Source organism: Notamacropus eugenii, chromosome 4 (genome assembly GCF_028372415.1).
Source record: "Notamacropus eugenii isolate mMacEug1 chromosome 4, mMacEug1.pri_v2, whole genome shotgun sequence".
Lineage (NCBI taxonomy): Eukaryota > Metazoa > Chordata > Mammalia > Diprotodontia > Macropodidae > Notamacropus > Notamacropus eugenii.
The window spans coordinates 475,718,788-475,740,461 of NC_092875.1; positions in this window are offsets into that span (position 1 = coordinate 475,718,788).

A 21,674-nucleotide genomic window follows, 5' to 3' on the forward strand; every position below is an offset into this window, starting at 1 on the left:
ATGTAAAGCCTCTCCCACCTTATATTTGTGAAACTGATTTAAAAAAAAACACTCAGATATAAGGTTTTATACTTATCCATATTGAATTCCATCCTCCTGTAGTCAGGGGCAATGTCTTAACTGGTCAAGATCTTGTTAGATCCTGACTGTCATTCAATATATTAACTATTCCTTTCAGCTTTGAGTCACCTGTAGATTTAATAAGCATGCCCTAACTGCCCTTTATCTGAGTAACTGAAAAATGTGAAATAGCACAGGTTAATAAATAATGATGTACTCAGAGCCCCAGGCAGACCTCTTTCACTTTGCTATCAAACTGGCAGTATTTTGCTGTCCCCCACCTTTAAAAGCCAGGAGTCATTTTTATGTCTCCATGAAGCATCTGAGGAGGGCTCTAGTGATCCTTGAGTATTACCGCTATAAAAAAATGAGTCCTTTGTTGTTATTTAGTTGTTTTCAGTTTTGTCTGACTTTTTTATGATTCCATTTGGGGTTTTCTTCATAAAGACACTGTAGTGGTTTGCCCTTTCCTTCTAGCTCATTTTTCAGATTTTACAAATGAGGAAACCAAGGCAAACAGGGTCAAGTGACTTATCCAGAGTCTCACAGCTAGTAAATATCTGAGACTGGATTTAGACTCAGGTCTTCCTGACTCCAGGGCTGTGTGCACCACAGTGCCACCTAGTCAGCTGTATACATATGTATACAGTATGTTGTTTCGTTGGACCAGATGTATTTGGCTCTTTGTGACCCTTTTTGGGGTTTTCTATACAAAGATACTAGATTTCCTTCTCCAACTCACTTTACGGATGAGGAAACAGAGGCAAACAGGATTAAGTGATTTGCTCAGGGTCACACAGCTAATAAATGTCTGAGATAAAATTTGAACTCAGGTCTTCTGGACTCCAGGCCTGGCTCGCTATTCACCGCACCACCTTGCTAACCCTAAAGAACAGTCCTAGGGGACAAGTATTAAATGTCTTAAGACTCTCAAGTTTTACTAATTTTTCTTTAGGTTATTTGGAACAGGCACCTCAGTCTATTTAGTTAGTTGTCTTTTATAAGCCTCACTTTATTAATTGTCAATGAAGATATGTTTTGAATGTTCAGTGTTTAGGTTTCCTACAACAAGGAGCCGTGGAAGTGTTAAAACACCTAATAGTTTATGCTTCAGTGACTTGGAAGCACAAGAGTGGCAAAGTGGGCAGAGGGTTCAGATCCCACCTCTGCTGCCTGCTAGCTGTGGAACCCTGAGCAAATCACTCAACTGCACTGGCCTGCAGTTTTCTCATTTGCAAAATGGGAATCATAACACTGACTTCACAGGCCTATTGGGAGAGCCAAATGAAATCATGTATATACTATATGTATATATGTATATATGTATACATATGATGTATAATAATATATATGTAAACCTTAAAGCACTATAAATGTCAAGTGTTATTATTGGAAGGGGCAACATGTCTTAGCAGATGGAGTGCTAGCCTCAGTCAGGAAGACGGGCTCAGATCTAACCCCTGCTAGCTAACTAACCTTTTTCTACTGGGAAAGTCACTCTACCTTTAGGTGCCCCAGCAGTTTCCCAAGGACTTATCCCCTGAATCACAGGTGGTAGGAGAAGTTCCCACCTCGGGAGGTCCACAGCTTAGAATACCACAGATACACAAAATCCGACTATATGACATGAACCAGCATATGGCCGGAATGGAGGCAACTAGGCTATAGACTGGGCAGAGCACTGGACCTGGAGTCTTGAAGAAGTATATTTGAACCTTCTGCAGACGCTTATTAGTGTGTGACCTTGGGCAAGGGACCTAACCTCTCTCTACCTTGGTGTCCTCCTATGGAAAATGAGGATAATCAGAGCACCTATCTCACAGGATTGTTACGAAGGATCAAATGAATTTGCATATGTAAAGCACTTCATAAACTCTAAGAGCTGTATAAATGCTAGGCATTATTAAACTATCTGCTAAAATCAAGTAAGGAAAGGCAAACATTCATTTTGTTGGGTCTGGGATCTCATTGGTAGAAGTAGTGCATCTTCCAGTGTGGCCCAAGGCTTACCCAGTCTTCTGGACAATTCTTGTCCATATCTTTGCATAAACCTTCCGGCGAGGATTCAGGTGAGGTGCTAGAGGCCGTTCTTTCATTTTCATATTTCATGGTCAAGAACACATGAACCAAGAAGCAGATAAAGACCCATTGGGTATATATTTTAATATCTTCATATCTTTAAATAATCTTTGTAATATTTATTAATATTCCAGTAATATGGGGCTTATTATAGAATAAGAACATTTTAGTTCTAAATAGGAACTTGATCAAACTTCTGATTTAATGGGGAAACCAGAAAGGAAAAGTGACTTGTTTGGAGGTGGTGGTGGTGACAGAGCCAGTGATAGAACCAGGGTCAGAATCTAGGACTTCACTTTTTCTGATCAGTGCTCTCTGGATTCCGCCACACTGACTCTCTCTGTGTTGTGGCTCATTTGAAAATCTGTGATGGAACTTATTCTTACAGAAATGATAATCTGGTTCTTTTCAAGTTATTGTCTTAACCCAGGGCATTTTATCTCTCATTGAACTTTTCTACGAAACTCTGATTCTCCTCACTTCCTAGTACTCCATATGGGGTCATGACCCACAGTTTAAGAAGTGCTGAAGGGGTTATAAGTGGAAAAAGTTTAAGAAGCCCTGTTATATGGAAGGAGGAAAATATAAGCTAGGTATGAAAGAATGAATTCATTTTACCCATGCCATCTTCATGAATACCCTCAGGAAGGGAACCCACCTTTAAAAAAGCCCATAGTCTTGACATCAGTAGAAGATGCCTCAGATTTCATTGCTTGAAGCTACCTCAATTTCCACAAGAGCAAACTGAGGAGTTGAGTTTCAGCTCTGCTCACTACAGGGAATCTAGGATCAACACCACTGGGATGAGTAACCTGCTAGGAAGAAATGTATCTTCGCTTGAGTAAGCCTATTGGGCACTTGTGCTTTACCCAGGGGTCTTTTCAGCACATAGCACCGAATGCTTTCTCAGGCTAACATGAAATTCTATACCTCTAGCAGCTCACTCTCCCTCATATCTAAATGCATTATTTACATTCAGATCTCAACCAAAGTTCTGAGCCCCTTTGCAGCTATTCGATTCCCTGTGACTTACCCCTTCACTTGCCAGCTGCACACCATTGGCAGTACATCCCAGAGGTGAAGGAAAGTTCATAGGAACTATTCAGTGGCAGACTCAGGGTCAATAGAACTGAGGAGATTCCTTAAAAGCACAACTGTTCCATGGGGGTGGGGAGGAAATCTTGTATTTGGTGGTTCCAGCCATGTGGATGTCTTCTCATGTGTGTGCGTGCATGTTCATGGGTACACATGAAATCAGAGAAGAGGAATAAATTGTGTTAAACAGATGTCATCAGCGTGAAATGCCAAACAGGTCCCTCTGAAATTACAGACTTGGAGGGCCTTTTTCTGCCTTCATCCCCACTCCTGTTGGTCTTGTGGGGAGCTCAGCAGGAGGTCTCAGGAACCCCTAATCTCACCCGTATTCATCGGAAGTTCTGATTGGCTTTGCCAGGAGGATGAAGGATGCTCAGATTTAGCTGGAGTTAGAGGTTTGATCCTTTAAGCCTCCTTTCCTTTTCCTCCACAGGAGGCACAGACTGGCTGATGGAAAGCAGCTACCCATTATCCCATGATCATCTCAAGACCTTGGTACTCAGGCCTTTGTGTGTGAGTGTGTGTGAGTGTGTGTGTGTGTGTGTGTGAGTGTGTATGTGAATGTGTCTGTGTGTATGTGTGAGTGTGTATGTATGTGAGTGTGTGAGTATGTGTGTGTGTGTGTGAGTGTGTGTGTGAATGTATCTGTGTATATGTGTGAGTGTGTGTGAAAAGATGCTACTGGAAAAGTACAAAATCTCCATTTCTGTAGGCAGTTGTTGTTGAATTGTTGCAGCCATGTCCAACTCTGTGATCCTATTTGGGGTTTTCTTGGTACAGACACTGGAGAAGTTTGCCATTTCCTTCTCCAATTCATTTTACAGATGAAGAGACTGAGGCAAACAGGTTTAAGTGACTTGCTCAGACACAGCTAGTGTCTGAGGCTGGATTTGAACTCATAAAGATGAATCTTCCTGATTCCATGCCTGGTGCTCTATCCACTGTGACACCCAGTCGCTCCTTCTGGAGGCAGAAGAGTCATCAAAGATTATAAAATAATTTTTAAAATAACACAAAGAAAAAACATTATAGAATAGAAAGAGCTCAGACTCAAAAGACTTGTCCTGTGGACCTTCTCATTAACTAGATGTGTGAACTTGGGCAAGTGATTTTCATCTCCAGAGCCTCAGTATCCTCATTTGCTAAAAAGGGGTAAAAGGAATTGTACTGTCAAAATCAAGACTATTGAAGCACTATAACAGACTTCATCATTATTATTTTTAATTTCCTTGAAATCTCAGAGGAAGGGATGGTTATAGGGCAGAGGGAGGGAAGGGAATAAGCATCTCCTCTAACACCTTGGAGAAGTTACCATCTCGTTTTTGCTGGAAGATTTTTAATAAGAGGGATCTCACTGCCTCTTGAGGCAAAGTATTCTACTCTTAAACAGTCCTAATTGTTAGGAAATTTGTTCTTTCATCAGGCCTAAATTTACCTTTTAGCAGCCTCTACCAACTGCTTTTAGTTCTGCCCTCTTGCATTGGAACAAATTCAATCTTTCTTTCATATCATAGCACTTCAAGTACCTGAAGACAGCTCGTCATGTCTGAAGTCAGGAAGACTAATCTTTGTGAGTTCAAATCTGTCCTCAGATACTTACTGGCTATGTGACCCTGGGAAAGAATCCTGTTTGCCTCAGTTTCTTCATCTGTAAAAAGAGCTGGAGAAGGAAATGGCAAATCACTCTAGTATCCTTACCAAGAAAACCCCAAATGACACCAGTGAGAGTTGGACATGACTGAACAACCACAACAGCAACAAATCCCCTACCTGAACCATTCCTTCTTTAGACTAAACAATCTCAGTTTCTTTAGCTCGTCCTTGTATGGCATAATCTTCAGTCCCTTCACTACCTTTCTTACCCTCCTTGGGATGTTCTTGAACTTACCAATATCCTTCTTAAAATGTAATGTCCTGAACTAGATGAAGCTCTTTAGATAGCAGTACTACCATATAGTATTATACATAGGCAGGTTTGAATGAAATGAGACTTTTGTCTGCTTCTGGACATTTGGTTGAAGGAAGTGGGGATGTTTGCCTGGAGAAAAGAGTCTTGGTAGCACCAGGGAGGGAAATGAAAGCTGTCTTCAATTATCTGATGGGCAGTCATGAGGAAGAGGGCCTAGATGTTCTACTTGGCTCCAGGGATACAAAACTAGCAGTAGTAGCTGGTGAAAATAGCAAAGAGGAAGACCTATGTTTGATGTAGAGGTGAAACAAAACAACCAAACTTGATAATTAATGCTATGCAAAAGTGGAATGGGAGACTTTGAGTTCCTTTTCACTGGAAGTCTTCAAGCAAAGGTCAGAAAACCACTTTTTGGAGATATAAAGGGGAGTTTTCTTCAGGTATCATCTCTGTGTGAATCTCTCCCAACTCTTTGATTTTGTGATTCTTGATGTGTGGTCTAAGATCAATTCTTTTGGCTTCCACATCACACTATTGAGTATTATTGAGATAGTAAGTTACCAGTCCCCCCATATCCCCTCCTACTGTCATCCCCCATCCCCCTGTCTTTTCCAAAGGAACTACTGTCTTCCTATGCCTTTTCTATATTCCCATGAAATTGATTTTGTTTGCACCAAAATGTAAGACTTTACAATTTATCCCTAATACATTTCATTTTATCAAATTTGGTTCTAGATTCTGGAAATCTTTTTGAATTCTGACTGTGCCATTCTGTGCATCATTTATTGATTTTAGCATTTTGTTGTTTCCAAAGCTGACAAGCATACCATCTATGCTTTTTCTTGGAGTTACTGGTAAAAATGTGAAACAGCTTAGATTTAAACCTAGATCCCTAGGGTACTCTACTGGAGAATGTTTTCCAAGTTGATATTAGCCCACTAGTGTCTGGGCTTCAACCATTTTGGAAATGACCTAAATATATTATTGTGTAAGATTTATCAATCAATCATGTATTAAGTGCCTATTAGGTGCCAGGCACCAGGATAACCTCTGGAGATACAAAAAAAGGCAAAAATAATTCATGCTGTCAAGGATCTCACCATCTAGTGGGAGAATAAATAACTCCTGCAGCTTTTCCACAAAAATGGTTTGAATAATTTTACCAAGTGATTTTCCTAAATGAAGGTAAATGATTTCTGCAGTACTTCTATGGCATAATGGAGAAAGAGGCCCATCTCACATGACCTGCTCTTGATGAACCCCTGTTATCACCTACTTTCTTGTACGGATGTTCCCTAGTCATCCACCAGGGAGGAAAGTCAAGATGAGGCTGTGGCCTGTGGTTGGAGGACTCTACTAATGTTCATGTTTGGAAATCAGAACCCCTCCTCCCCCCCCCCCCCCACACACACAGAGAGCACAGAGTGAATTGAAGAGGATGGGATCACATCTTAAAAAAATGAAATTAAGCAGAGAGAGAAAAATATATTGGGAGGAGAAAGGGAGAAATGGAATGGGGCAAATTATCTCTCATAAAAGAGGCAAGTAAAAGACTTTTTAGTGGACGGAAAAAGAGGGGAGGTGAGAGAAAAAACATGAAGCTTATTCTCATCACATTCAACTAAAGGAAGGAATAAAATGCACACTCATTTTGGTATGAAAACCTGTCTTACAATACAGGAAAGTGGGGGAGAAGGGGATCAGCAGGGTGGGGGGGATGATGGAAGGGAGAACAGTGGGAGGAGGGAGCAATTTGAAGTCAACACTCTTGGGGAGGGACAGCATCAAAAGAGAGAATAGAAGCAATGGGGGGCAGGATAGGATGGAGGGAAATATAGTTAGTCTTACACAACACGACTATTATGGAAGTCATTTGCAACACTACACAGATATGGCCTATATTGAATTGCTTGCCTTCCCAAAGGGAATGGGTAGGGAGGGAGGGATAATAGAAGAGAGGACAGATTGGTGATAGGGGCAATTAGAATGCTCAGTGTTTTGGGGTGGGGGGAGGGGACAAATGGGGAGAAAATTTGGAACCCAAAATTTTGTGAAAATGAATGTTAAAAGTTAAATAAATAAATTAAAAATAAAAAAAAATAAAAAAAAGGAAATTAGGAAAAAAAAAACCAAAAAAAAAAAAAAAAAAGAAATCAGAACTCTAACCCTTTTCCTTCTTCGTTCTAATGGCACTGCCCCATTCCCCATGCTCTGGCTGGAAAATTGACTCATTGTGACTTTTCCTGGAATTTCTCCACTAGGATTTGGTCTGGTGCATTTTCTGTTTGAAGACTCTCTCTTTCTCTCTCTCTTTCTCTCTCTCTCTTTCTCTCTCTCTCCTTTCCCCTCTCTCTCTCCTTCCCCCTCCCTCCCTTCCTCCCCCTTCCTCTTCCTCCCTTTCTCCCTCCCCCTCTCTCTCTCTCCCTCTCTCTCTCTTTCTCTCTCTGTTGCTCAGTATACTTCTTTCCACTACACTTCCACTTTGTGTCCCTCTCTCCATGATCTTTCAGAGTTCACTAACAGTGACTTGGCAATCACATTTACCACTTCCTTCAGTACCCTGTGACACAGTTCATCTGGACCTGATGACTTGAACTCAAAAGACTCTTCCTATTTTCCTAATCAGTGGTTTCAGTGGTGTCCAACTCTTTGTGACTCTATTTGGGGTTTTCTTGGGAAACATACTGGAGTGGTTTGCCATTTCCTACTCTAGCTCATTTTACAGATGAAGAAATTAAGGCAAACGAGGTTAAGAGACTTGCCCAGAGTCACATGCCTCATGTTGTTTGTCCTTCACTTTTTTAAAGAGAATTGATAACATCATGGGCTGATATTTTGATCGTTTCTATTTCGTGAATGTAGAATTACCCAGAGTTGCCAGTCTTACTCTCTTGGGGTCATTGAAGTGCAATGGCAATGACAGAGGTGAGGATGACCGGTGATGCCCCAGGGTGCGGTGGATGAACTTGGTTCCTTCTAAGTGCTGTCCTGCACCTGCTTCAGCGACTTGCAGGGCTGTTGGAACAAATTATTCTCTTCTTTCCATTTCACATGCTTGGGGTAGATACCTCCTTAACTTAGTGACAGGCTTGAGGCCCATAAACTGGTTTTTTTAAACTGGGGGTGTGGCTGGTGGGCATGCTACAGCTTCTTAGAGTCACAGGTGAGAGTTGAGTGAAGGTGGACACTAAAGGTGAATAAGCAACCTGGAAAAGGGCTCAGCCGCCCTTACACTAGAGGTGCTAATGCTCCCTGAATATCCCATCTATGGATTTGAACTCAGATCTTTCTGACTCTAGGCAGTGTGCTCTATCCACTGAGCCACCTGGCTACCTAGTTATCTTGGGTAACATCCCCTGATTAGACATTTTTGTCCTGTCTCTAGAGATCATTCTTCTTGGAAGAGAAAAGAAATAGAAAAAGAGTTTATAATATTAGCTGGCATTTATGTAGCACTTTATCATTTGCAGGGCACTTTACGTATATTATCTCCTTTGATTTTCATGACAACTCCTGTGAGTAAGTGCAATTATAAGAAACTGAGACAAACAGAGGTTAAGTGATTTGCCTGGGGCCACGCAGCTATTAAATGAATGAGGTTTTCCTGAATCCAACTCCAGATTTCCTTTATTCCATATTTTCCCTATCATCTGCTAGCATTGTCCTACCATTTCTTTGATAGAGTTGCTGGTCTTGGAGTCAGGAAAACAGTTCAAAGCTTGTCTTAGATGATAAGTAACAGTCTGACTCTAGGAAAGTTACCTTGAGCAGCCTCCAGACAAGTGTCCTTTAGTAGCCCCAATCCCTCATCATTAAAAAAATGCAGTTGAACTCTAAGATCCCTTCTAGTCCTAAAGCAGTGATCCCATGATCCTCTGTTTTTCTTCTATGTAACTGATTTAGAAGGGTCTTTTTTTCCTATCCTTAGCTTTTCTTGCTAGCCTTAACTCATTCTGAGGTTCCATGCTTCTGAAACCACCCTTTTAAAATTTATTTTTAAATGTCTCTTGCTTTATACATCACGCTTATTTTGAAATATATCCCTTCCTTTCCCCTATGCAGACAGCCAATCAGTGTTAAGCATGGGGAACACAAGTAAGCCAATCTAGTCTAGAAGGTAGCACACATGAAGGGGAGTAGTGATCCATTAACCTTCAAAGGTTGATTGGCATCATAATGTTTTCACATTCAACCAAAGAGAAGAGATTGTACTTTACTTTGGAGTAAATAGGGAGCCAGTGGAGATCCTTGAATAAGGGAGTGACATGGTCAGACCTGTGCCTTGGAGATATCATGTAGGCAGATATCATGTAGAAGACAGATTGGAAAGGAAAGAGATTAGAAGCAGGGAGACCAATTAGGAAGCCATTGCAGTTGTCCAGGGCAAAGGTGATGAGGGCCTGAACTTATGTAATGACCATGGAGAGAAAAGGATGGATGCGTGAGATGGTGTAGCGGTAAAAGTCAATAAGATTTGGAAGCTCTTTCCTTGGAGATGGAGTGGGGGGGAGGTAGAGTAAGGGAGCGAGGTAAGTCAAAGATAACTCCCAAGTTGTGAAGCTAACAGCAGTAAAAGAAAGGATTAGGATCCAACTTTCTACAATTCTTCAGGTCCATAAAGAGGAAAAGGAAAAGCCCCTAGAAAATATAGAACCTGAATAATCAAGGCTTAAATAGCCAAGGACTGGTCTTAAAAAAGAGTGAAAACATCTGTTTGTTTCTTTAAAAAAAAGAAACCAACAAACACTCTGGATTTTTATTGCAGCAAATTCTGTTCTTAATTTTCTATTTGGGAACCATCCAGGAAAACAATGACCTCTCCCATTCTAGAAATGAATTTCTATTCCCTTTTGAACTTTAAATATGTTAATTTTATTCCCAGATGAATTAAAAATATGTATCGTCAAGCCCCAGATCTTGACTCACCATGGTCAGGGCTTGCCTCTTAGCCTGTTACTCAGATCTGGGTACTTGTGTCCAATGTGGGACAAGCCCAAGCCAGTCTGCATTCCTCTTGTGTTTGGAGCCATTTGGCTTTTTTTTTGGGTCATAATGTTGTTCCCCTGAGTTGAAGTCTACACTCGTTCAACAATCTTGGGATTGGCCAAGCATGGACAGAGACATCTTTGGGAGAAGCCCGATGACCACATCATTTCACTTTATGGGCCCAGAATTGCTAGCATTCAGAAGAAATCATCCTGAAATCTAGCAAGAATCATCCCAAATGGGATTTCTTAGCAGCCTTTCTCAATAAAGTTCAGGTGGGTGGGGGGATGGGAGAACAACAAAACTCATTTTCATCTCAGCAAAGAGCCTGAGGCATTCTGTTCTTTCAAGACTTCGAGCTCTCTGTGAGCCTTTCCCTGGCACGTTGCCTCTGGAACAAGCTGACATAGCCCTCCAATCCTCCCCAATATCAGCAGCCTTTGAATGTACAATCGGGTGACAGATTCTTCCCAGTGTGTGCTGACAGTCATGTTAGCAGTTGTCTCCTTGTCTTTTCATTCTGTCACTCTCCAGCATTTGCTAAGTGGGTACTCTGTTCAGAGTGAGTTCTGAACTGTTGGGGGATACTATTGGGGCAGGGAAGGCAACAGCAGACACCTTCAAATGACTGTTTCAGAAACCTGCAAAGATGCTACCAGCTCTAGCTTGCAGAGAAATAGGTGTTATGTTAGTTAACAATTATTCATTGAGTTCCTATACTGTGCTTAGGTGCTTTTGGGGTGGAGGGTGTACAAGGACCAAGATATGATTCCTGCCCTCACAGAGATTATAGTCTAGTAGGGGCATGAGTCATGTCTGACAATAACTCAAAGTAGAAAATGAAAGCAGAGTGAAAGAAGCACAGAATCCCAAGGAAGAAGGGATCCCATTGGGGTGGGGGAGAGGGAGGACCAGGGACACTTTACCAGAGGAAGTGGCATTGGAGCTGGCTTTGAAGGATGGGGTGGGATTGGATAGGCAGCCACTCTTGGAGTAGGGGAGGAGAAGGGAATCTGAAGAAAAGTAATTAAAAAAAAAGTCATCAGAGTTTCTTCCTAGTATATACATTATAAGTAGATCATGTCTGATAAAGGGAAGACTCACCCTGACTGTTGATTTCTTTACAATGTAATTCATCAGACCAGGGGGATTCTCAGTACAGGAAGAGGACTCCAATTCCAATTCTCTTCACCATAGATACATCTCAACTAAGCTGGCAGGCAAAATCATCACGGGATACACAGTTATGGACCTTAGCTTCAGAAGCTTGGGGCTAGAAGGGTCCTAAGAGGTCAATGGCCGAACTGCACCATTTTATAGATAGAGCTTAAGTGACTTGCTCAAAGTTTTTGGTTGGTTGTTTAGTCATTTTAGTTGTGTCTTTGTAATCCCATTGGGAGTTTTCTTGGCAGAGATACTGACGTGGTTTGCCATTTCCTTCTCCAGCTCATTTTATAGATGAGGAAATTGAGGCAAACAGGGCAAAGTGACTTTCTCAGGGTCTCACAGCTAGTGAGTGACTGAGGATGGATTTGAGTCTAGGTCCTCTTGACTCTAGACCTAGCACTCTATCCACCTAGCTGCCCCAGCTACTAAGTGGCAGACCTAGGATTTGAACCAAAGTCTTCTGACTCCAAATTCAACCTTTTCTTATCCTGCTTGGCCTTTTGTAGACAGAAAGTCCGTTTCGGAGATTGCTGTAGTCAGATTCCTTCTGTTCATACTTATGGCTCAAGTTCTTTTCAACCAGTTTCTCTCCCTAGCTCCTCCTGTTTCTATCTCATCAAAAGACTGAACTCTGTGGCTAAACTCTCTGGCCCAGTAAGGAAGCAAAGTCTTGGACCATCCATCTGTCTTGTCTTCTAGGTTTTCCCCTTGAGTTCAGCCTGGACTGCCCCGTACTAGTCTAATTGCTCTGCTAGCTTAACACTGATATTCTGTTCTCTGAAGATCGCGTGGATCTCATTGAGCTTTTTTAGACATGTTTCCAGCTTCAATTTCAAAGCATTGTGCTATGTGCATGCTGTTGTGGCTCAGTATTTTTTCAGTTGTGTCTTCACCACTCCATTTGGGGTTTCCTTGGCAAAGATACTGGAGGGTGTTATTTCTTTTTCTGGCTCATTTTATAGATTGAGAAAACTGAGGCAAATAGGGTTAAGTGACTCACCCAGGGTCATACAGTTAGTAAGTATCTGAGGTCAGATCCTTAGTAAGATTGTAATATGTCGTAACATTTAATAAATGCTTCATTCATTCATTCAATTTTCTTTGTTTTCCATCTTTCTGCTCCTTTTCTCTTGTCATCACTGGTTCTCCTTTCTGACTAAAAACCATATTTTACTTTTGTCCACAGTTTTGGTATCAGTCTGAGCACTCCATTTTACTGCTTTTCTATTAACTATTGCATATTAATAAATTACTCTGTGGTGTTGGAGGAGACTGGAAATTTAGATAATAACCCATAGCCATATAGATGGCACTTACTGTCCATGAGGGAGATGAGACACATGTATGGCCATAATACTGGGTAAAACCTGAGGACCATAGAGGATACAAAACATAGTGGTCTCTGAGGTCTGAGTGAGGAAATGTTGTTTGTTTTTTTAAATCAATAGTGGGATTCGGGAAAGGTTCCAAGAGGAGAATTAGGGTTTCAATAGGTGAAGAAGGAGAAGGAGGATATTCCAGACACACACCGTAACCTAACGTGCAGGAATAAGAGTAAAGGGCATTGGGGGGTCTTCAGTTTGGTTAGACTTTAGAATATGTTGAGGAGTGTAATATAAAACAAGCTTGTAAGGGATGAGACAAGGGGCTACACTATTTTGTGGAAGGCCTTGAAGGCCAGGCTAAGGAATTAGAAACTTTCTCAGTAAGCATTAGAGAGTTGTTAAAAATGTTTGGACAGAGGGAGAATATGCTCAAGTAGATGTCTAAAAAAAATCAGTCTGACAATGGGCAGTGTTATGAAGGAACCATAGGCAGGAGGAGAAGGGGGAGAGAGAAGTTCTGTTTATCTACAGAATGTCCTAGAAGATGCAGGGACAGTGGAATGGGGGCTATTTACCACGATTGAAGAGCTGATGTTTGGGTTGTAAAATATTCAAAGACTGACGTGTGCCTAAGACAAAGTGGATATTTCTCCCACAGAACTGACTACTTCATAGGTCTTAATATTTCATGAATATTTACAAACTATTTCCTCTTCCCCCCATGTAATACAACTAGTCTACATGGTAACACTCTAAAAATGGGAAGTAAAGATGATTATTACAATGTACTCATGGACCCTTATTTTTGAAGGCAGCTAAATTGGTTCCAAAAGAATTAGCTTACTTAACATGGGTCACAGATGGGCCATATTGGGCTAATGCTCCTCAGCCTGTATCACTTAATAATTTTTTAAAAAGTGTCAATGCATCAAGCTTTGATGTCTAAAATCATACGTAGCTAAATTTCTATTTAATTCAGAAAATGCTCCCCCTCCCTTTTTTGGCATTGCCTTGAGGAAGCCAAGGAACTCAAGTATGTTGTTCTCAGAATTAACTTAAAAAAAAGGAACTGGGACTTTTTTTGTGTAAAGCTTTCATCAATCTGCAGAACAGTCATTGGTATCAATCATTATAGAGAACTCATTAAAAGTCCTAACTGGATTCTGATGAATTAAAAGCATTTGCTTGGACTGTGCTAAGAACTCAACACAAAGAATGACTTCTATCCTAGTGAGACGTAGTTGATGTGGTAGGAGGTTCATTGAAGGAAGAATCCAGAGAGACCTTGGCTCAGATCTCACCTTACTGACTGTGTGACCATAGACAAGACCAAAGAATTAGGACTGGCACTGGGGAAAGAAAAGAGGAGACAAACACCAACTCATCCAAGGGTCTGTTGTTGGTGAACTTGTGTTTTAAAGAATGGATATATGTATATGTATAATGTATACATATAGATGTGTGTGTGTCTATTAATATATGCATGTATGTGTATGTATATATGTGTGTGCATATATACACATGCATATGCACACACATACATATGTCTAGGTAGAGAGATACAGTTATCCCTATCCACTACCCTATCCCCATTGTAGGTCAACAGAAGAAATTAAACGGGAGTTTTGGGGGAGTTTTGCAGATACTGAGTATGACACACAAAGGCCAGCAGCTGACACAGAGCCCATGACCAAATAGTTACCCAAATTTTACAATAAGGTGCTGTAATCACCCCACAAAAGAAAAAAATAAAAAAATTAAGACTTCTTCTCTGAATTGAAGGGAGGGCCAAAAAATTTTATATGGATTTTCCAGATTGCAAGGCTACCCCAACCCTAACCCTCGCTGTTGTGGAATGGATAGCTATATAGATAATACTCTTTCAACAGTATTTTCTTTTTTTTAGTAATCCCATTTATTTTATGTGATGCATTTAAAATATTATTCTTAGAAGGGAAATTCCTGAAAAAGGTTAGGGGTCCATGACACAAGAAAGGTGAAGCGTACAGTATATATGGGGAAATTGAGGCCAAGGCTGGTGCAATGACTTGCCCAAGGTCACACAGGAAGTGGCAGAACTAATGTTTGAATCCTGTGTTTTGACTCTAAATCCAGAACTTTCCCCACTACATCACAAGCTCATCAGTTTAAAATTCAACTTGTATCTATTAAGTATTTGCAAGACACTGTGTTGAACAGTGGTTTGCAAACACATTTGTCCCAAAGACTTGAGTCCCTGCCCTTAAGGAATTTATATTCTACTGCCTTTGGGGTCTTTTGATCACTTATTCTCTGACCTTCTCTTTCCCAGTCTGTCAAAGAGGAGAATAATACCACCTATCTCATAGAGTTGTTGCGAGGTCAAGTGAGATAATATATGGGAAGAGTTCTTGATGTGCTACATAAATGGCGGCTATTACCATTACCCATCTGTTTTAACCAACAGTGCTCAGTTTAGAAAAAGGGTTCTGGAAGTCTTCACATGTCCATTTTAAGCATCCCTTTCTAATCTGAAAATAATGTTGCTGACGACAAGATGTCCCGGCAATCCAAGGATGTACAGCAATATTTTTATGGACTGTTCCTTACATGTTGAGAAAAATTCCTGTGTTCACATGATTTCTTTCAGGGGCATCCTAATTTTTCTTTGGGCAGCCAGGTGGCACCAAGCCTGGAGTTGGGAAGACCTGAATTCAAGTCTCACCTCACACTTACTAGCTATGTGACCATAGGCAAGCCACTTAATCCTGTTTTCCTCAGTTTCCTCATCTGTAAATTGAGCTGGAGAAGGAAATGGCAAATCAGTCCAGTATCTTTGCCTTGAAAACTCCAAATGGAGTCATAAAGAGTTGGACACAACTGAAACGACTGAACAACAACAAAATTTCTTCTTGCCTCTGAGTCTGAGCTAATTCACAGGACCAAATTAGATCCAATCTGCCCCATTCTGCCAAATATCAAGACATGTGCATTGCTTTAGAGACCTGGGCAAAGGCCTATTTTACAAAACCACTTATAATTAAGTTGGTATATGTATAGAATTCTCAGCTGCCAAGGCTCTTGGTTGGTTGAGGGTCTGTTTCCAGAACTTAAGTAAATTGAATCTCCCAGAATCTCATTTCAAATACCATCTTATAAAGGACCCAAGGAAAAAGAACTAGGAAATTTAACTTCAGTTGGAATGGAGCAGACAAAGGTCTAGTGGTTTCTGAAACCTCGTTTGCTCCAGAGATGAGAACAGCCTTAAAATGGAAAGATGGAGAGGCCTTCAATATTAAATGAAGATCTAATCTTCTCGATTGGCTGTTGGCAACAAATAACGAAGGGAATATGGACTTTGCTAGCACTACTGGCGTGGTATTTTACTTAGGATTAACTGTTCCTGCTCAGTGTTTTCTATGCTATTGATGATAGAGGTGGTGGGAGGAATCACATGTTTTCTGACCATTACTGGGAAGTGTTTTTGAATGTGTTATATTCATCCAAATTGGATTTCTTTCATACATTTGTTGCTGTTGTTTTTTTTCACCAAATATCCATAGAGTGAATCAAGGACGTATGAAAGTTCTCTGTGTAATATTAATAGGGAACATTTACATGATGCTTCAAAACATTTATAAACATACTTTTATGAATTTCTGCATATAAATTTGGTCTTCAGAACAACCCTGGGAAGAGGGTACTACAGGTATTATTAGCCTCACTTTAGAGCTGAGAAAAGTGAGGCCCAAGGGTTTCTGTGATCAGCCCAAGGTCACCCAGCTAGTGTGTACTGATGGTTGGCAGTGGGAGCTGAGCCATAACCTATGCTGAGAAATTGAGCCTTATCCCCAGGACACTGAACTGAGGGTGCAAAATTTTAGAGTATTTACTCCTTCTGCAAAAGTAGCTGAGCTTAGCACCTAGTTAGTGAGGATTGTTAGCTAAAAGAGAAAACTGCTAGGTGATGCATTGTTAATAACTACTACTTCCTCCCATTTTACTGAATTTGCCTCAATCAGTCAAGTGACATTTAATCTACTATGCTCCAGGTACTGACCTTGTCAAAGGTGAGATTAGTACAAAAAATGAAACTAATCCTACTCGAGAAGAGCTTGCATTCTAATGGGAAAAAACTACCAGTGCATTTTAAGTATATACAGAATAGCCACACAGAGAATAAATATGAACAAATAAAAGTTAGTTAAATACAAGGTTCTTTGGGATGGAGGGCAGGAGCAGTTGGCGGTATTAAGAAAGACTTCATGTAGAAAGTGGTGTTTGAGTGGCATCTTGAAGGAAAAAAGGGATTCTATGATGGGAAGCGGAGGAGGGCGTGCTTTCCAGGCATGGATGTGGGTGGCCATTGCAAAGACATAAGGATGGGAGATAGCAAGTCCTGGGTGAATTGTAGAGAAAAGACCAGTATGGCTACATTGAAGAGTGCAGGAGGGAGACTCATGGCCAGTGAGGCTGGAAAGAATGGTTGGGACCAGGTTACAAAGAGCTTTAAAAGTTAAACAGGGGAGTTTTGGTAATTAGGGCATTTTTAGAGTTGATTGAGTAAAAGAGTGACATGGTCAGATCTTTACTTAAGGAAAACCACTTTGTTAGCAGTGTGTAAAATAGACTGGACTGGTGAGAGACATGAGGCAAGGGTACTAATTAGGGAACTGTTGCAATAACCTAGGCAAGAACTGATGAGATCTGGAACTTAGACGGTAGCTGTGTGAGTCCCATTCCCAGAATAAGAGTAGGATACAACAGATGTAGAGGTAGAAATGGCAAAATCTGGAAATGAATTGGCATGTGAGGTGAGCAAGAGTTGAGGATAATGCTGAGGTTATAAACCTGGAAGATAGGAAGGAAGGTGGGTCCTTTGATAGAAAAAGAAAATTTGGGAATAAGAGCTGTTTTAAGGAGAAATATGAGCAATGTTGGATGTACTGAGTTTGAAATATTTCTTGGACATCTGGTTTGAAATGTAATTTGGAGAGAGCAGTTTCTATTGAATGATGAGGTCAGAAGCCAGATTGTAAAGGATTTAAAAGTAAATGAGGAGGGAGAAGCATATACCTGTTATGAAGAGCTTTTTTTTTTTCCCATGGTGTTTGCCTGAGAAAGTGGGGGCAATGGGATGATGTTTTGAGGGGGTGGTAAGGTCTAGGGAAGGTTTTTTTAATGGTGAAAGGGAATTGGACTTGTTGGAAGACAGCAGAAAAGGAATTATTAGAAGAACCTGAGGTTTGGGGAAAAGGAATAGAGAGCTAAGGATAGAGGATAGAGCTGAGATCGTGTAGAGATCAAGAGAGAGAAGAGGGCTTCACATTGAATGATCTCAATGTACTCAGAAAAGTAATGAATGCCGAATTCCTGATTTCTACAGAAAGAAGAATGACCTTTACACTGGAAATGACAGAACGAAAATAACCATCAGGGAGTTGATACCCAAGACAAGTAATGAGCACTTTTTGCCCTTGATGAATTCAAATCACCTGGCCCAGGTGAACTATATACTTCAGTCCTGAAAGAAGTATCAGATGTGATTGCTAAGCAACTGTCAGTGAGGTCTGAAAGGGCTTGAGAAATGAGAGAGGATCACAAGACTGGAGAATTTCCCTGTTTTCAAAAAAAGGAAAGAGAATAGTCTGCAGGCATGTCAGCATGACTTTGATTCCTGGGAAAATTTTAGAATGAAACATTTCGGAGATGATTGTGAAAGTGCAGCTATTCCTGTATCAACATGTGGAGCCAGTGTGAATACTGAAGAACCACGGCAGAACCCCTCCACATTTACATCACTTTGGCACCTCCTGTATCACCTGAGGCCTCCTCACCCTGGGATACCCATCTACCCTCTGCCAAGTCAGATTCCTTCTGCCATTGATGAGTTTCCCTTGAGGCCCCCATTTTGAGAAAGGGCCTGGGTTGGTCAAACTTCATTCTCCTCCGGGCTGAGCTCCTGCCTTTGGGTAGGGTAGATTTGCCACGCATGCCCACCACTCATTTTCAGCTCTCTTTTGTCCTTTTATGCTTCATATGCCCTCATCAGATATAAGCTCCTTCAGGTAAGGACTGTCTCTTTTTCTTTTGTATTTGTATTCTGATCACCTATCATAGAGCCTGGGACTTAGTAAGCACTTGATAAATGCTTATCACCTTGCCTTGCGTTGGTGAACGTTCGTCTAGAAAGAGAAGATGTGATTACAAGGAGCCTGTGTGATTTGTCACAAAAAGGTCATTCCAGATGAACTTCATGTCCTTTTTTTTGACAAAATTACTAAAGTAGTAGATGAGGGGAATGCTGTGGTTATAGTTCATCTGCATTTTAGAGACGCTTTTGATAAAGGATTTCATACTACTCTGTGACAAAAATGGAGAGATATGGATTAGAGTTAGATACAAATGCAATCAGATCTAGTCAGAACTGGATTCTAGTTCAGGCTAGATCCAGAGTTACTGTAAAGGCCTCAGGAGGACATCTCCAGTCATCCCGATCTTTATGTGGCCACTGGACCCACAGGGCTCTGGAGGAGAAAGTGAGACTGGGCACTTTGCACAGCCCTCCTTCACTTGGAAGTCATGGCATCATCATCCTGATGTCATAGTCCTCTTCAAGAATGAAGGATAAACAACAAAGCCTCAAGGCCAATGTGGCAAGAAGTTTCCAGTGGAGCTCCTTAGGGATTTGTGTTTGATTCTGTGCTCTTTACCATTTTTTATCAATTATTTGGATAAAGGAATAAATGCATGTTCATCAGGCTTGATGATGACAAAAAGTGGAGAGGCAAATTTATGTGCTGGATGACAAAGTCAGGATTCGAAAGAATTTTTTTAAAATAAATTTTTATAAGTGTGTTTTTAAAAAACTGGTGTCACTAGTTTGCCCTAGCATTTCTCCCCTTCATTCTTTCAAAGAACCAGTCTATAGAACAGATAGTATTCTTTAAAGAGGAAAAATGAACATAGAAAAAGTCTGAAAATACGTTTGACTATGTACTGCAATTGGTAAGTCTCCCACCTCTACAAAGGGGTGGGGTGGGAACATTCTCTCTTCTTTAAAATCATGCTTGTACTTTATAGTTTTGCAACATTCACCTTTGTTTTTGCATGGTTCTTTTTATTTTTATTGTTGTAATCATTGCATATATTGTTTTCTTGGCTCTTCCTAATCCACTCTGCATCAGTTTATGTAGAATGTTCCATGCTTCTCTGTATTCAACACAATCATTATTTCTTATGGCACAGTAAAGCTTTATTACATGAATGTACCAAATTTTTTTCATGTGTATTTGTTTTTAGTTTTCAACATTAATTTTCACAAAATTTTGAGTTCCAAATTTTCTCCCCATCTCTCCCCTCCCCCCACCCCATAATGCCTTGCCTTCCCTCAATATGCCGTCCTTTCTATCAAACCCCTCTCTTCCCTTATGCCCATCTTTTCTCTTTTCTTGTAGGGCAAGATAGATTTCCATACCCCATTACCTGTATTTCTTACTTCCCAGTTACATACAAAAATAATTCTCAACATTTGTTTCTAATACTTTGAATTCCAACTTCGCTCCCTTCCTCCCTCCCCACCCATCCCCCCTGAGAAGGCAAGCAATTCAATATAGGCTATATATGTGTCATTTTGCAAAAGACTTCCATAATAGTCATGTTTTGTAGGACTAGCTATATTTTCCTCCATCCTATCCTGTCCCCCATTTATTCTATTCTCTCTTTTGACCTTGTCCCTCCACAAAAGTGTTTACTTCTAATTACTCCCTTCTCCCATTTGTCCTCCCTTCTATCTATATCATTCCCCCTCACCCCACTTGTTCCCTTCTCCCCTACTTTCCTGTAGTGTAAAATAGATTTTCATAACAAATTGAGTGAGTATGTTATTCCCTCCTTAAGCCAAATGTGAAAAGAGTAAGCTTCATTTTTCCCTGTCACCTCCCTTTTCTCCTCCATTGGAAAAGCTTTTTTCTTGCCTCTTTTATGAGTGATAATTTGCCCCATTCCATTTCTCCCTTTCTCCTCCTATATTCCTCTCTCTTTAATTTTATTTTTTTTTAGATGTCATCCGTTCTTATTCAACTCACCCTGTGCTCTCTGTCTGTATACATATGTGTGTGTGTGTGTACATGGATGTGTATGATCCCTCCAACTGGCCAAATACTGAGAAAAGTCTCAAGAGTTACAAATATTGTCTTTTCATGTAGGAATGTAAACAGTTTAACTTTAGAAAGTCCTTTATGATATCCCTTTCTTGTTTACCTTTTCATACTTCTCTTGATTCTTGTGTTTGAAAGTCAAGTTTTCTATTCAGTTCTGGTCTTTTCATCAAAAATGCTTGAAAGTCCTCTGTATCACTGAATGGCCATTTTTCCCCCTGAAGTATTATACTCAGTTTTGCTGGGTAGGTGATTCTTGGTTTTAAATCCAAGTTCCTTTGACTTGTGGAATATCCTGTTCCAAGCCTTCGATCCCTTCATGTAGAAGTTGTCAGATCCTGTGTTATCCTGATTGTATTTTCACAATACTCAAACTGTTTCTTTCTGGCTTCTTGCAATATTTTCTCCTTCACCTGGGAACTCTGGAAATTGTCTACAGTATTCCTAGGAGTTTCTCTTTTTGGGTCTCTTCCAGGAGGTGATCAGTGGATTCTTTCAAAATTTATTTTGCCCTCTGGTTCTAGAATATCAGGGCAGTTTTCTTTGATAATTTCACGAAAGATGATGTCTAAGCTCTTTTTTTTCTTTTAAATTTATTTATTTAACTTTTAACATTCATTTTCACAAAATTTTGGGTTCCAAATTTTCTCCCCATTTGTCCCCTCCCCCCACCCCAAAACAGTGAGCATTCTGATTGCCCCATCACCAATTTTCCCTCTCTTCTATCATCCCTCCCTTCCCTTGTCCCCATCTTCTCTTTTGTCCTGTAGGGCCAGATAACTTTCTATACTCCATTACCTATATCTCTTATCTCCTAGTAGCAAGAACAGTACTCAACAATTGTTCCTAAAACTTTGACTTCCAACTTCTCTTCATCCCTCCCTCCCCACCCATTTCCTTTGGGAAGGCAAGCAA